The 17,450-nt window shown below is 41.4% G+C and overlaps 1 long non-coding RNA gene across 4 annotated transcripts in view; it reads right to left on the reverse strand.

Annotated features, from left to right (window-relative positions):
- LOC139598555 (uncharacterized) overlaps positions 1 to 16,378 on the reverse strand; it is a 436,125-nt gene extending 419,747 nt beyond the window's left edge. For 2 of the 4 annotated variants that reach the window (XR_011681960.1, XR_011681949.1), the window contains exon 1: positions 15,731 to 16,293. This is a non-coding gene — a long non-coding RNA (uncharacterized lncRNA). Of the gene's footprint in view, positions 1 to 15,730 lie in introns of all 4 variants that reach the window. The other 2 variants (XR_011681953.1, XR_011681965.1) reach the window with 2 other exon arrangements.
- Positions 16,379 to 17,450: the final 1,072 nt, after the last annotated feature.

Below are 17,450 nucleotides of genomic sequence, written 5' to 3' on the forward strand. Positions count from 1 at the left end.
TAACAGGAAAGAGAGACTGCTTAAAAATGAACTCTCTATTTTATTGTACATAAAACAAGGTAGGGACTGATGACAGGACCAGACATAAATTTCCTGGGGGAGGGAGAATAAACACCAAAGAAAATCAGTACCATGCCAGAACAGCTCATCAAGAAATTAGAAAGTCTGAAGGTTGACATAACTCCAGGTATAGACAGAATTAATTCAGAGCTCAGAAAGATATGTCAGAAGAGATAGAGAAATCATTAGCAGATATATTTAACACCTGGTCAGAATATGAACTGGACTCAAGAGAGGTTACTGATAACCACTATCTAGAAAAATACAAACCCCAGACTTCACAGCCATGTCAGACTCTTGAAACATTATTATTTCAGGAAACAATACCATTAGGAGTTTGTACAGCTGCAAGAGAAACTGCTGGCACAGCTCACCAAAGGGATATCAAGCCTAAAGATGCCCTCAGCACTTTTAAAATAAGAATTACAAGTTACTGATCACAATGGAATATATGGGCACAGATTCCACACTCTCTAGAAAAGCCTCTGCTACAAAAATACACAGAAAACTCATCTGCAAGGTCAGGAAGCGTGGGAACTATCAGTAAGATGACAGGGTATGTTACAAAGAGAAAAACTGGTCAGCTCATCAATGAAAATGAACAGGATGAAATTCAGACTGACTGAAGTACACTCAGAGAGCCTAAAAACCTGGCAGAGCAGAAGTGTAGACAGATTCATTCAGTGTAGACAAATTTATGATAATAAAAGTAACAGCAAATAACAAGCAAAGGGTCTCTACCCTTGGAAGGTGTTCAGATCTCTCACATTGATGTACTTCATTAATTTCAAATTTTTCATTTTCAGTCCTTGTGACACAGAAATTTCCACAAGAAGTTAAAGCTAATATAGAATCTAAAAATAGGTTAAAAATTTTTAAAAAGCTTTCTAAAATTCAAATTTCCAAGAACTGTATCTCTCATCAGCCTGTTAATTTACTCAATTTCAGCAGATGCTTCTAAGATCCCTCTCCAGACTTTTAAAATCTTGACTAGCTGAGATAGCAGCATTTCATCTGCAAATTCTGTTCAAAGTTCACCTGATTTTAAACAACGAGATAGAATAACAGGAGCCCTAATCCAGTTCAACCAGTGCCATCATTGGTATAAACCTCAGTGATAATTGGTATTATCACTTTAGCCACAATTCTTGGACAGACTTGGACATTCCAGTAGATTAGAGCTTAGATGGATTCTATTTTTCTTTTAAATAATAAATGTTGAATTATAAAAATCACAAACTACTTGCAATGGAATACTATTTTAGACCAGGCACATTTTTTAACTTCCAATTTTCCAGCACAGTAGCTGGTTTTAAAGGAAAGTTATATTAAATGATTACCAACATATTAGCTGCATGCAGTGGAATGGAGCAGTAATTGCTACAGAAGTGAGAAACTGACAGTTTAAATGGAAATGTAGCATGAGCAAAAGAAAAGGGGAAGATGATTTCTAAATTTCACCAGTCCTAGAACAGAGTCCCTTTTACAGAGCAAGTGGGCAGGTAACATCTTCAGAACAAAGTGGGGTGAGTGAAAAAAACATTTACATATTTAATCCAGATATAGTTACTGTCAATCTAGAAAATAATCTTTTCAACTAAACATTAGTTTACCTAACTCCAAGCCTTGATATATAAATTCTCTTATACCTGTGAGATGATGTGTTTTCTCTTTAATCTCCATTTTGGTTTTTCTACTGTCTACTTTATACATTCCTCCCTAATCAGCCACAGCTGCCATTGGCCTCAAGGCAGGATGTCATTCAGTGCTATTACAAGTATTGCTTTGAAGCAGAAGGATGAAGATGGAATTCATACCTGTTTGGTTGTTAATGCTTAAAGAGGTTTGCCATTAATTCCTTTAGAAAAGCAAAAACTGGATATGCAAAATTTAAAAAAATACTAAAAAAATATAAAATGTGTGACATTCAAAAGTACTCAGTTGGCCTAATTCTGTTACAAGTTTGACTTCAACAGATGCAGAGTTAGGCCAGCACTGAGCACAGGAAAAATCACTCCATACAGAATGAACTCTGATCAATGCAGGTTTGTTTTTTATGACTTAACAGCTTGCAAAAGGAGCACATTGACAACTCTCTGTTTCTCTACACAGCACGTCTCATCATGAACCAGTGCAGCACCAGCTTCTTGTTGAAATTAAAGCATCTCACACCTACTCTCTGGAAGTGAGGAGACTTTTCTCCATGCTTGTCCAGCCAGAGGAGAAAGCTACCAAGATGGATATGGAGAATGGGGAGTTTGTGATGAACACCTTTCAAACAGACTGATCACATAAGACATGGTATGGCCAGCTGACAGTCACAGCTTTTATCCAGGACTGAGATGGAATGAAATGAAATTATATCACTAGTTTCTGGAAAAGTTTTTGTAACCAGTGCCAAATTCTCAGAGTGAGACAGGGATTGAAAATCTTCAGGGAGAAAAAACAAACCACAGTAAGAAAACACATAGATGCCTCTGATTATGACATCTGTGCTTTCTGTCATGCCTAAGATGTTTCACTTACTGCAGTTTTTATGGGCTGATTTTGTCCTAATAGTGGGAAAACCAAAAGGAGAGCCCCAAATCCAGTAGTTATCACCCACCCTTTGTCTTTTCAAACAAAGCTGGTAAAGCATACCAGAAAAAGGTCTTGGGAAGTATCACTGTGACAGAACATGTCTTTGCAGTGTATAGGAGGTGCAGGAGGGGGATAGGGGAAGTAGTTAGTTAAAAGGACCAAATGAGGGAAAAAGGAAAAGAGAGAAATTATGGTAGAGCTAATAATATGCCTGTTATACAGTGAATGCTCTTGCATCTACCCCATTTGAAATGTGGTACATGTTATTGTCTATTTTGCTTTTTAATTTTCAGCATGGTCTCCTTCAGTGGTGCTCGTGTTGAACTCGGGAGTTCCTTGTTTCAAATTGTAGTGGAAACCTCATTTTGAACAATTTAGTCAGGCAATGAAGGAAAGCTGGAGGTAGTCAGGCAGCAGAAGTTTCTGCTATACCTTAGCATGCTGTCCTGATTATAGTGCTATTATAGTTTGCTGTTCATAGAAATCAAGGAATTTATGAATCATTAAAAGGGGCAGGCAATAGAGAAGCTATTATAATAGCACTCAGAAATATTACAGGAACTATCACAAAAGCTACAGTGTTAATACCATTGAGTTAATATAAATGTATTTGTGAAATTATGTGATAGCTGAGGATCCGGAAATGCCAAATTTTCAGCCTCAAACCAGTCACTGGCACGTGCACATTTTTTATGTATGGCTACATTCATACAAAACTGGTTTAGGGGTATAAAAAAATGCACCAGAGGTCATTAAAAGTGCACAGTGATTGTGTAAAGACCCTGGGCTGGAGCTTGTGAAAACATAGGCTTGGGAATATTAACAGAATTTATACTAAGTTCCTTGTTTCCTTATCTTTTGCTCAGAATTGCCCAGTGTATTAAAGTATATCAAGTGCCAGACACACCAGCCCCTAATGACACCAGTGGCCAATTCCATGCACTCTCCAGCTCTGAGAACAAGAACTCCTACTCTATTTTTTTCATTCAACAATGCATCCACAGAAAAACAGTGAAACATTTTTCTTTGAGTGTGTAAACACCATGTATTCAAAAGACAGGATAGAAGCATTTGGGGAAAATCCTTATTTTGGTTGTGTGAAGACCTAACTTTTAAAAGCCTGACTTTTTGAACTTCAAATGTGTCTCGTGGAAACCTGAGCAACTGGTACTTAACATGTACTGCTACCACCAAAAGCTTCTATGTTTGTATTGATATTATTTTACATGCATAACCAAAAAGCTACTAAGACCAAACTCAGAACTATTAAAAATATTTAAGTACTATAATTTCAGGAAGTTATTCAGCTGGATTTTTAAAATGCACATCCTTTGAACAAAAGCAATAGATATTGAACAAGATTTAAGACCTTTCTTACATGTAAATAGAACCTGTTGTATCGTAAAATTTGCTGATTTTTTTTTTCTGGTCTTTCTTACACCTGTAATTTTAATTGACTGTTTAATTGAGTCAATGAGGCAGAACCAGAGCTATTCTGTTCTGCTGCTATAGGAAGTTTTAGCCACGGTCATTTTGCCTCATAGAACACTTCTTGCTCCTCAGTCAGCCCTTACCTCATCCCTCTGTTCGGTATTTTCCCAACATCCTTTAAAACAAAGGATCCAGACTCCATGCAAGAGAAACCAGATGAAGTGCACTAACTACAGCCCAATTCCCCTTTCTCCTCTTTGAACTAGAGAGGCCTGGCAGTTCAGTGAGGGGGTCAGGTTTGCAGGCCATTAGCACAGCTGGGATTGCCTGCACAACACCTCCCCACACTGCTCTCACTTGTTAGAGCTGCAGCCAAGCCTTCCTTGCTTTGATGGCCACTGAAATTCATCAAGTTCAGCTCTCAGAACACATTTAAGACAGAAGGAAAATAAGTATCTTGACCAGTCTGCACCATATTTTCTTGACTAATGCATGGGGGAAAACAGGCAAAATTCCTCAGTTCTGTTACCTACATTACCTCCTTCCTAGGGCAGCTTGGGAAGGTCCTTTAGTTTCTCCAAGCCCCAACCCATCCACCTGCAATACAGGCCTTCTTGCCTTACTGTGCTGTAGAAGAGGCACAGCCACTTCAATATTATATTCAAAGACTCTTCAACTTAACAAGGTATAAAGGACCAAGAAAAAAAGTATTTAAAGGCTGCTCATCCATGTCTCAAAGTGTTGCTCTGCAGCATCAAATGCAAATTGTTGGTCTGTATAAAAAAGACACTGCTGGCATTCAGACCTTAAAGAACAGCAAAGAAACTGTGGGAAGTGTGTGGAAGGAGGTGCTCTCTACCTGAGAGGAGCCATTTAGTCTCTGGCAAATCCCCAGTAACAGTAAGCTGTAGTTTTACTCTTCATCCTAATAGCTGGGATAGAGGAATTTATACATATAGGTTTTCACAATGTTTTGTCTCAGAAATATTTATCATTCTAAGAGGCAATAGATGACATTCCATAATGCTACCTCTTACTGTAGTTAACACTGCAGGGAAGAAATCTGTCTCTGTCCTCAAGTTCCATTATAATAAAAAAAGCAATAAAAGAAAACTAACAAGTGCATATAAAGTAAATAACTATTTCTGACAAATATATATTTGTCATCATAGCTGCCAAGTGATGTAATCACTTGCTCTTCCATCACAATTGAGGACCACCACAAACCAGTAATAGTAACAGTTTATTTTTATATAGCACATCACATTTTAATCTGAAAGCTCTCTGCAGAGCAAGGGCAAGGTGATGAGGGACACAGCCAAAATCTGTCCTATGGCAACCTACAAAAGAGAATCAGGAATCCAGTGCAAAAAACTGCCCAAGTCTGAGATTTCAGTCTGTCTGGGTAATCTATTCCAGCATTTGACCACCCCCCCACCCATGACAAATTCTTCCTAAAACCTAATCAGAGTTTTCCCTATTTCCCTATTTTCCCATGCCCACTGCTTCCCTTTTCACTGAGCACCTCTGAGGAAAGTCTGGATCTGTCTCCTTAAGATGACACATCCTCTCCCATCACATACAGGAAGACAGAAATAAAGTCCCACTTCAGCCTCAAATGTAATTTTTCAAGAACATTCCAAAATACCATGTGAGACAGCTTACTCTACTAAATTTATGTATCTCTGAAGGAGAAGTGTTGTATCAATCCAACTGGGATTTTAACTTTTCCTAGAAACACTTCAGATAGGATTACTCATTGATAATTGATGAATTTAAATTACTTCTGACAATTAACAAAATTACAAGTGCAAAGTCCTGCTTATTGGCAAATAAAATGTGCTGGAATCTGCCTGCCTTCTTCATGTAATATTCCCTGTGCTGACTCCCCAGTGGGATTTTTCACAATAAAACAAGCTGGTTTGTGCCCAAAATGCATGTGATAATAAAGCTTTCCCTTATAAAGCTTATATTGTGCAACGCATCTTGTTTATTTGTGTAAACTTATATTGTGCACTTGTGAATGGCTCCAACCTGAGGTCAGAATTCTTAGAGAACTGCCACAGTTCCATGAAAACAAAATCTTTCCTCAGCAATAAAACATCCCAGGACTCCTGGCAGGTGCTGTGCCTGCAAGGATGGATGCCTTGCAAATCTAAAGAGCTGGGAGAAGGGAAAGCTCTCAACATTCACCTGGTGAAAAGCTGCAGCTCCAAAAAACCTTCAAAGAATGTGAGTAACTCACAGGCACAGGGTGCACATGGAAAAGATGACAGCTCCTGTATGTTAGCTCAAGTGGAAAGCTTGGAAGTGCTACAAACCCAGCAAACATTGATGTGTGTATGTTTTAATGGAAAACAGAGTAGAAAAATGACACAGCAACTGACCTTGACAGTTTTGCAAGGGATAGTGCTTCCATGAAGAGCATTGGTTATTCCCACTGAGTGCCACAGGGCTGTTCAACAGGAGACAGAGGTCCTCTAATTTTTTATTTTTCAAATGCAAGAATTTGTTGTGGAGACTGCAAGACTGAAGTTGCTTTTAAATGTAAATCACTTAAATATGGCTCCTACTTAACCTGAAGCTATTGCTTGAATTTTAGTTCTCTAATCCCACACATTCTTTGTTTTCTTTTGCAGGTTTCAAAGACTGACCAGTCAGGTAATGCAATTTATCTGTTTTACACAGATAAAAAGCACCATGGAAGAGATAAGAATTAGGCTCCTGCTATTAAATCATTCCTTCTATCACCTTTGCAATTTTAACAAAGGATTGATATTGATATTGACTTTCTGCTTGGCCTTTAACCAAATAGCCAAATGTGTGCACTGGTGTCAGTAACAGCATCTGGGAGGATCTACAGCAAAAAATAGCAGAAGTGTGTCTTGTTGAGGATTTTTTTCCCTGTGAATTTCAATTTTTGCATATTTCACTTTACAAAAAGTCTTTATTTCTAACCAGATATTTCTTTACCCAATTTGATGCTGTAATGCTCATTGTGAAGGAAAGACAAAACCTTCAGCCCTTTACCTGGTGTTTTCAGTCAAAATGTGTGACCAGCAATTGAACACCCTTCAAACCCTCATTTAAAAGTACCTGCATATTTCATCACGTTTATGGCAAGGCTTAAATGGGGCTCCCGACAGCTCAGATTCTCTTAACTCCAATGTTTTAATGAAACCAACAGTGGGGATCAAAGGTTTCTCTCATACTCTGTTTCCTTACTAAATGCATAAGGTCCGGCTGAGCTAAATGTCACATTCTGACTTGCTTGATTTAGCCCTGCTATTTAGTAGTAATTATGGACAGAAGTCTCATTTAGGTGTATTGATCCAGTCTTTAACATGAGGAATAAATTCAGCAGCTGAGCTATGGAAAACACTGGATGAATTCTCAATTCATGGCTCTCCACAAAGAACAAAGGAGCAGCAAGGCATTTGCTATAGCACCAATTCTCACACATGTATGTCTGGAGTTAAACACGCTAAAAAAGCTTCTCCTCAGGGAGAGGCCACAGCACGAGCAACAAAAAACCTGTGGGTCATCAATAAAGCCATGGAAGAGGAAGGTTCCAATCCTGCCTCCATGGAAGGCAGGATCCCAATTCAGGAAAGCATTTAATCATATGTTTCGGTCCATCAGAATTCATGAGAGTCCTTAAGTATGTGCTTATTTTTAAAAGATGCTTAAGTGCCATTGATTTCAAGTACATGTGTAAGTGCTGTCCTCAATATAAATGATTTCTGAAACCAGGGCTGATGGGAGTTTTATCACTGATTTTAATAGGAGCAGAACAGGAACTAAAGAATTTAAGAATCCTGAATGCTTATCCAAATTGAATGTCTACTTGACAATAAGGAAAGTATAATCGTGGAATGTTGCATATTTCTATTTCTGCTACCTAAGTAAAGAAATTCTGAAATTAATGAAAAATCCTAAGCCCCTCATGCTAACAAAAGATATTTACCACAAAGGGATAAGAACTTCCCTATCTCTGTATCATCCTAAATTTTTAACTTTACACATATTTTCCTATTTTAGAGATTTGTGGAGGGTTTTTTTAAAGACTAACAATACAATTTTCCAGTTAAATATACTTTTTTTTAAGTTATAAAAAAATCCATAATGTAATTCTATGGGAGTTACCATAATAGACTGTAACAGCTGCTATGGTCTATTGTGTAAATAAGTAATTACAGAATTTACAGACTATCATGTAAATATGTAATTATGGACTTTTTAAAATGTGCATTATTTCCTCGATAGTCTATCGTTTAAATATGTAATTATGGACTTTAAAACATGTATTATTTACTCAGACTGCAACAGCTCCTTGGGACAGAGCTGTTCTGGCCTATTGGGTAAACATGTAATTACAGAAATTTTAAAAATATGTATTATTTATTCGCCAGTGCTGCTGTCAATACATCATGGCAGCCATTTGGAAGTTGGTATCATATAGTCAATATTCTGTCAAGTTTTCATTAATCACTTGAAGTAATTCTCCACATGTTCTGGTCTGCTCCAAGGGAAGAAACACTCCCAATTACGTGCTTCTGGTGTGGTTTAATCCCAGAGGAATCCAGTTTTGGTTCTGGGAGACCACTGCACAACAAGAATCCCACTGCCAGAAGTGGGCCTGACCCCTGCAAACATTGTTCTTCACCTCAACTAAAGCATCAAGGCAGGAACAACCACAGAGCACAATCCATGGTGCCACTTCCATCCCAATTTCTGTGCACCTTAAGCAGGAGACAGGTTGGAGCAAACAGTTCTGCAATTTATGAAGTGTGGCATTTTTGTAATATACAGAACTATGAATTCCAGAAATGCTTCCAATGACAAAAAAATATTCTTCAAAGTGGTGGGAGAAACTTATTAAGGGGGTTTCACTCATCCAAGATGGAACTTCAAAGACATTATTATTCTGAAAAAGGGGTAATTACCATTACCATTAAATATTTATGTTTCTAAATTACCCATAGGCCCCAATCAAAGATGAATTCTAGGTACTCTGCAAACATTTATGAATATCCCAACCTCAAAGACTTCACAATTTAAGAAATATTTTCGAATATATTATGCTCTATAGAATGCTTTTTAGAAGCAAAATGAATGTGGTCTTAGGCCAAAATGTATGCACTGAGTTTATGATCTGCTGTGTCTGCATCTATTTACCAATAATTCTAACATTTAGGCATGATTTCCCTAATAGACCACAGCAAAAAGCAGAACCAGAATAACTTATTCTTGTAAATATATAGGACAGTTATGTAGCATGGGACTGTGTTACACTGCAAACAATTCTACCCTTACATTGGAAATAGGAGTGGAATTGTCATTTACCTAAAATCATCTCCTCACCTAGAAAAGAGGAGAGAAGATAAAACTCAGAAAGAAAAAGATATTCTAAAGATAAGGAATATTGCCATAGTAAGAAAGATTTATTATTCATTTTTACTGATGGCACTTTCCTCATGGTCTCCAAGCCTTGTGTAATAATAAAGCTTTAAGAAGTGAAACTAAATAGAAAACAGTAAGAGTACTGAAAAAGCCAAAATAATCCCCATCCTGATGCAAGATGGAAGAGCACTGGCTGGAGTTAGACTGAGTCCAGCAATGTCAGCTCAACCCTTTGGGATGGGTCTGGACTAATCAGTGCAAGGCTGGAATGTGACCTCTGAGGAGCAGGGGAAGAACTTGGGATTGCTTAGGCCTGAGAGGGGATGACTGCCAGGGACACAGTGAAGTTCTCCAGGCTCTTGAGAAGACAGAGAAGAGTGAGCAGACTCCTCTTTATGTCCAATTTAGATAGAACAAGTGGTAATGAAATTCAATATGCCAAGGGAGATTTAGGTCAATGGGCTACCCAGGAAGACTGCAAAATCTTTGTGGTTTCTAAAAATGGAGTGAACAAACTTCCACCAATAATGGCACAGTTATCCTGCCTTTGAGAAAGGAAGACAGACTCTCCACATCCTTTCCTGGCTGGCTTCTACAGGACTTTTTGCTCCAGAACTGACCACAAGCTGTAGACTCAGGCTTATGCCTAAAAAAATCAATGAAACCCACTGAACTTTCAACAAGAAAGAAGTTAAAAAAAAAAGACAAAAAAACCAGAATCATATAGATACATAGATCTTTGATACAGTCTAAATAATGTGTATTTCAAGATCCTATTTCATATTAGTTCTCCAGAACAAGAACGTCCAGCCCCCTACCCAGAGTCTGGCAGCCCATACTCAAAGACAGCTCTGAGAAAGGGCCAGATTGCAGCAGGTTGTTTTGAGCTGTGAGAAAGGGATGTGTGGGAAGACACTTGCTTATCTCCATATATGTACCATGAACATATATGTTATTTTCAGCTTTAAAAAGATCACAGTTTATTTCAGAAAAGCAGAAAAAAATACTTTCATCCCAATCTATTGTTCACTTAGCAAGAGAAAAAAGCTGGCAAGAAAATGTACAGGAGAAAGGAACAACAGCCTGAACAAGTGATAAATGTGGGTGTTGCCACAATGAGAACCAACAATCCACATCTGAGCACAGAAGCTGTGAAATCTCCAGCCATGACAAGGATTTTCAGCTCTCTGTGGTGAGTTCCACTGACCATGGATTTTCTGTAATAACGAGCCTGGCTTTCTAACACTAGTTGGAAATTGCTGTTCTCAGGGTAATTTACCACGTGTTTAAAGCAGGTAAATTTCACAGGAAGAGTCTCTGCAGGCTTGGAACCAAACACTGGAATTTCCTTCCAGAACCTGGGAATCTGCCATAGTCCTGGCTCTTCTGAGCTGTTTATTCTGGAGCTCAGCCTGCATTTGCAAGGTCATGCCGGATACTACTCGTCACACTGTGTTGCCTATGCATGAAATCCTCATTTTTTGCAAAGCTCACAAATATATATTCATGTCATAGCACCTTAACATCCAGGGATGGTTGGAGCATGCCAAAGCAAGGGGGGCTGCCCCACACGCTCTGCCTTAGTGTGGCAAAACAAGGCCAAGTGGGAGACTGGAAATCTTATGGGAAGGTTTCTGGAAGTAGGTGGAGAAGAAAATATAGACCTTGCCTTGAGTGTTTGCAATTAGTTATGTGTGAAGTAGAGTTGCCAAAATGGGAAGCAGTGTCCATTTTGTAGCAGTAATTATTACTGTGAAGCCATTTTCAAGGTGGGATTATGGGTACTAAACCGCTGGGACTGGCTGTGCTGCCCATGCGTTAAATCCTCATTTTGTGCAGACTTAATGAAAAAGATAGTTTTCTGTAATATGTTCTGTCTTGCCAGTTGCTCCTACACAGCAGTATTGGGATGCTTTCTTTGTGCTTAATACATGCAGTGATAATTTTTTCACGTGCTCTTTCTGTAAACGTTCCACCACAAAACATTCTGTTAAACTGGAATTAAGGTTGTAAATATGCATTAATAAGTTAGAGCAAATTCTGTACTAATTGCCTGCCCACACAACCTCACTGCCATAGATGGAGAAAATGCTGCTGAAGAACATTGCAAGCTGGGTTCTCATCCCAGAAATGTTATTCTACCTCCACATACAGGGGTCTGACAGAGAATCAAATCCTGTGCTGAAGTTTATAAGAAACACATGCTTGAGTATCAGGAATGCAAAGTTGCACTCCCACTTTACAAACATAAAGGACAGGATTGCAAAAGCCCTTGTCAGTGGCCTAAATCTGCTCTCCTTGGAGTAAATGGCATTTTCACCACTGGCAGTAGAACTAAGCCAGTAATCCCTCCTTTTGGAAACCCTGTCCTGGGAGACATGAATTAAACAAATCCTATTCTTTGTGATTCGAATTAAACAAAACAGTTTGGGTTTCTTTTGTTCCCTCAGCTAACGTCTTTGTACAGTCTCATCAGCCTTTCACCTACAGTTACATCACAGGATGAACCACACAGCAGAGTGATTCCAAATTTACTTTCTGTTCCAGCCACATGAAATACATTCTACTGTCAAAATTCTCTGCTAATTCCTTCAGGAATCAGTCAGTATTATTTTGCCTGTTAACTCTGACAGATCTGTCCATTCCCATGCCTGAAATTAATTTTTTTTTCTCTTTCATATGATCATACTTTATCATCAACATATTAGGAGGGAGAACAGTATCAGAGAGCATGCAAATCAGATAATAATTACCAGAAAATTAAATAACGGTAATTAATAATGATACCTTTCTCTGTATGATAATACAAAAATTCACAATGGTGTTGTGAAGCTTGGTTTATTCCTACCTGTAATTTACTTTGAGGTCTTAGAATAAAAGGTGCTTAGAATTGAAAAATATCATTATTAGCATAAAAATGAGATATGTTCTATTTATTTTGCGTATTAATTTAGGAGAATATATTATTACACAACTTTATACTGTAAGCACAAGGTCACACAGGATATGACTTGTCACACTGTGTTGCCTATGCATGAAATCCTCATTTTGTGCAGAGCTCTGAAATATATATTCATGTCAGAATATCTTACTGTCCAGCGACAGCCCCAGAGTTTCATTCTATTACATACTGGGGAAACAGATTCAGCATCATTTGAGAGGTCTCTTCTTCTCTCAATACCCGAATGAACTCTCATTAATCAAAAACCTACAAACACTCACCACGAGAGAGCCAGCCCCAGTAACGCTCTCCTCAGCCTGAGACATGATGATATCCATTCCACCAGCATTGTTTTATCATTTCACTGTGACTATCATGGTCAAACAGCCAAAACAGAGCATTGATTTTACAGTTACTAGAAAACAGAACCTAACTTCACAATAAATGAATGAAATTGTTTCTAGGGATGGAATTTCTCTGGCACTCCCACTGTTCCACACACTGCACAGACCTCAAGACAGATGATGTATCCTTCTCCAGACTTCCAGTCAGCCTAGGAGCACACACTGGAAGTTCAAGTTCTGCTTACACTGAGCACACCAATGGCTGCAGTTTGATAAAAAGGAGTTCCTGCAGAACTCTGTTAACCACCTACCCATCAAATCATCATTGTTTTGCCTAGTTTTAGATGTTTTTCTCATCTAAACACATTCCTACTGCAGAAACAGAAACAAAATTATTTCAGTGCTATGTCTCAGGGCAGCCTTTTTTTTTTTTTGTTTCTTTTTTTAGCAGCCATAAAATTGAGATTTTGAAACAATTTTAAGTGGGACACCTTGCTCAACGAAATTCTAAAATCTAAGGCAATGTCAGTTTTCATTAAGAAGAGAAATATTACCTTGGTCTTCAATAGCACAGTAGAAAGCAAAAGCAGTTGAGAGATCAGAGCAGATCACCAGTGTAGCCTCCAGACCAGAACAGCAGGTTTGACATGATACTCAAGCAAATAGCCAGAACAGAACTGCAATTAGCAGTTAACAGGCCACTTAAATTAAGAGCTTTCCTTGAGAAAACAGCCTCAGACCTTCAGAGATTCTAGGAAGTAAAGTGACAAAAGATGGAAGTGCATGGGGAGTTTCCTCACAAGGCCTTTTATCCGCAGAGTGTACAAACCCAGAAAAGCCTGGCCGCAATGTCGAGGTAGGGGAATGTAGCTGCACAGAGGAGGGAATAATGAGAGGAAAGGAAACAAGAGATTTTGAGTAATGACTTTCTAAGCAATGGAAACAACTTTCTTCACTGATGTCTCCAGAGCCAAAATTTTGCATGGCTTGACATTTAGTGCTAACCTGTGTTTTGTACTCTTGTCATGCAATGTGTCAGCACAACATCTGGTAATGGAAGACAGACATCAAGGGTCTGCAGCCAGCCACAGCCCATGGTCAGGTCACTGTCCCTCCCTTGGTGGCCCTAGACTTAGCAAAGGGATTGATACACACACTGAGAACCAAAGCTACAGCCCCTGGATAAACACACCCAGCCGTGGCACCCACAGGCACCTCCCCCCATTTCTGTTTCACTCGATGTTTCAGTGCACCATCACCACAATGCTGATATGAGCACAGGCTTCTCACCATCACACAACATACTACAGTAAAACCCACTCCCATGGATGAACAGGAAAAGTGAATGTCTCAAACTCCCTGTCCCAAACCCTTTTTCACTTACACTGTTTCATAACTCTACAGTATAAATCATTTTTCTTTCATTCATGAATTTGACCTCCACAAACTTTTGAAGTCAAACAGTTCAAAGAGTTAATAAAGACCTATCTTTGCTACTTTTCTCAATCTCACATAGCTCAATGCACTCTGAATTTGGGACATGTAGGAGCACAGCCTCAGAAATATTTGCAGGTTCAGCACTGTGACAGAAAAAGCCTGGAACGAGCCAAGTGTCTTCCCCAGCTCCTACATCCTGCTACCTCAGTAGTCATTTTGCCAGTCCTCCTGCTGCCAAGCCCTGGAAGCAATGCATGCATCTCCCAGACATGCCGATTTCGGGATAAGTGCAGTGCAGCAGGACTGCAGGACTCTCAGCCAGTGTATTCGGGTCACAAAACCAGGGGGAGGCCGCTGCCCCTTAGCCACATCCAGGAGGGCAGAGGTGCCAAATTAGTTTTACAGCTTTCTAGCACTGAGATGTGTCTGGGGCCGGGGGACTTTTTGATGGACACATGGGAGCAACACTTGCAGCCTGCTTGAAAGGGTCATTTCCACATTTCACAGCAGTGGCCTATGGTGACGGGGGGGGGCGGGGGGGCAGGGGGCAGTGTCAGATCAGCAGTCTGGGGGCTGGTGTTGCCAGGGGGAGGGACCCAGGCGCCTTTCTGGCTGTTTCAGGGGGTGGGGGGGATAAGACGTGGAACACAGTTCTGAGCAGCACCAAAACCTAAAGCCCTTTCTTATTGAGGGAGGTTGGGAGAAAGAGGGCTTTGGGGGATAAAATGTTAGGAGTGCAGATGTTTTAGGGCAAGATCGGGGTTGGTGCTGTTCGGGGGTGAAATTTTCTGCAGACAAGGGCGTTTGGGAGCGAGGGAGACTGAAACAAAAGCATTGGGGGCAAGGATATTTGGAAGCAAGGGCAAGGACCATTGAAGGTGAGGGTGTTGGAGGCTGTTGGCACTTGGGGGATAAGAGCATTTGCAGAATAAAAACATCTCGGGGAGAAGCAATTTGGGTCAAGGGTATTTGGCAGCCCGCACGTTCGGGGGTGAGAGTGTTTTGGGGAGAGGGGTTCTGCGCTGCTGCCAGCTCCCCACCGCCTCCGCCGGTGCCCACGCTCGCTCTGCGCTGCGGCTCTCGGACACCGGGAGAAGGAGCCTCATCAAGCCGCCCCCGCCACCGTCCGCGCGTTCCCCCCCGCTGCCTATTTCGGGGCCTCTCGCTCCCCAGGAGCGGAGCCCCGCGATGGTGCGGGCGCGGCGGCGGAGCCCCCCCCGTGCCCGGGCGGGCAGTTCTCTGCGCCCGGCGGGGCACGGCGGCGGCGGCGGGCGGGGGGCGCGGGGGGCGGCCGCGGGGGCGGAGCCGCCAGTCAGCGCCGGGCGCCGTGACCCCGGGGCGGGGACGGGCACGGGGACAGAGACGGGCACGGGGACAGGCGGCCCCCGGCCGGCGCGGCGGCGAGCGCAGTCCGTGTCCCCCCCGCGACACAGACACACACACAGACACACACACACACGCATCGGGCGGGGGGAGCCGCTCGCCCCCGCCCCAGCGCCCGCCCGGGTCCGGCCGCCGCAAGCTCCGCACTTACCCGGGCCGCGGCGAGGTGTCGGCGGGCGGGCTCCGGCGAGCCGCGACTGCGGGGGGCGGGGGGGGCTGCTTGGGTTTGGGGGGGTTCCGTAATCCAAGAGGCTTTGGGCTGCCAAATGTAAACACTCCGCCATGATTTCTTTGTTTAGATAATTGAACCTGCCTCCCTCTCCCTCGCCGACTCTCGCTCGCTTTTATTTATTTATTTCCCCCCCTCCCGTCATCATCATCATCATCATTATGGCTTGTGTGGGGTGTTTTTCTTTTCTTTTTTTTTTTTTTAAGGGTGGTTATTTACTAGCTGCATTTATCAATTGCTAGTTTTACAAATATTTATGTATATATATTTATCTTTAAATATATCCCTGTGGGGGGGCGGTGGGAAACATGAAGGACAGGAAGTTGTTCCCGCATGTTTGGGGGCTGAGGTTGTTCCTCCTTCCTTGGCTGCTGGGGCCGGTGGGGCCGGGGGCAGCGGCCGCATCACCTCCCGCAGCGCCTGGCGCTCCCAGGGAAAAGGCAGCGGATCCAAAGGCATCGCCCGCTCCAGCGGGAAGGATGCTGTGTGCAAGGGGGAGACGGGTGGAAACTTCCAGCCTTAAGTTTTTTTGCATTTCCTCAAAATTCAAGCTCGACAGGAAAGCGTTCATATTATTGTTATCTATTCTTCTTCCTATTATTATTATGCGGGAAATCCCTGTCGGGAAATAGGGGTTTATTATAGGAGCTGTACAGGAAGTGTCAGCATGACAGGTTCCACCTGCAGCCCTCCTTTGGCAGCAAGTTTCTCTATTTGGAAATACCAATGTATTTCCTGTCAGTACTGCTTGAGAGAGACCTCAATGCACTTCATCACTGTCCATAAACCCTTTTCCATAGACCTGATCCTATCTGATCCCAGCTTCCCAAGGCTCTGGTGAAGTGCCTAGGGATGCAGGAGGCTGTGCCAAGCCTGTCAGCTACCCAGGAAGGATGCCCCACAATTCCCATGGGGTATTTGAGGAATTTTAGGCATTACATCTCTCAGAAATTGTGCCAAAGACTCCAGAAATTCTCCATGGCTTGTAATTTATTCCTTTTTGTATTAAGGAAGAGCACCACCTCCTGATGTCTCCCTACTCAATCATTTCTAGGTGGTCCTCAAATGCCACAGAATGTACAGCATTACCTTTGCTGTTCATGTGTAGAAAGAGCAATACAGCAGAGACAGTATAAAGAGTTGTTATATAGGAAAACAAGACAATTTACTCACTCTGTTACACAATAAAGAGAAAATGCTGTGTGACAGCTACCAATCATCAGATGGGTTCCAAATCTGTTTTGCCCTGAGCCTCTTGCTACGATACTGGACACCATTCCCACAAGCAACTGCCTCAGCTTTGGAAATACACTGACCATTTGTGCCTTATTGTACCTTAAATATTGTGTCTGCTGTGGGCAGAGGTCCTCTCTCTGCAAAGGGATCACCAATTTGGACCCCCAAACATTCTCTAAGTCTCATTAATCCTTTGTAAAGCCATTGTTAACTGTTGGGATAAGGAGTTCTGCATGTACAGTGAGCAAAGGAAAAAAAAAAAAAGAAGTATACATATGTATTACGCTGACACTCTATAGGAATACAGGGTTGCATTACAAGTTACAATTTAGAACTGCACAGGTATTTATAAATTATTTTACAGTAAAATACGGGAATCTGTTTGGGTCATGGCCAGAGTGGAGCA

The sequence above is a fragment of the Agelaius tricolor genome, unplaced genomic scaffold (genome assembly GCF_023055355.1).
Source record: "Agelaius tricolor isolate 1412-34295 unplaced genomic scaffold, bAgeTri1.0.p SCAF_1, whole genome shotgun sequence".
NCBI lineage: Eukaryota > Metazoa > Chordata > Aves > Passeriformes > Icteridae > Agelaius > Agelaius tricolor.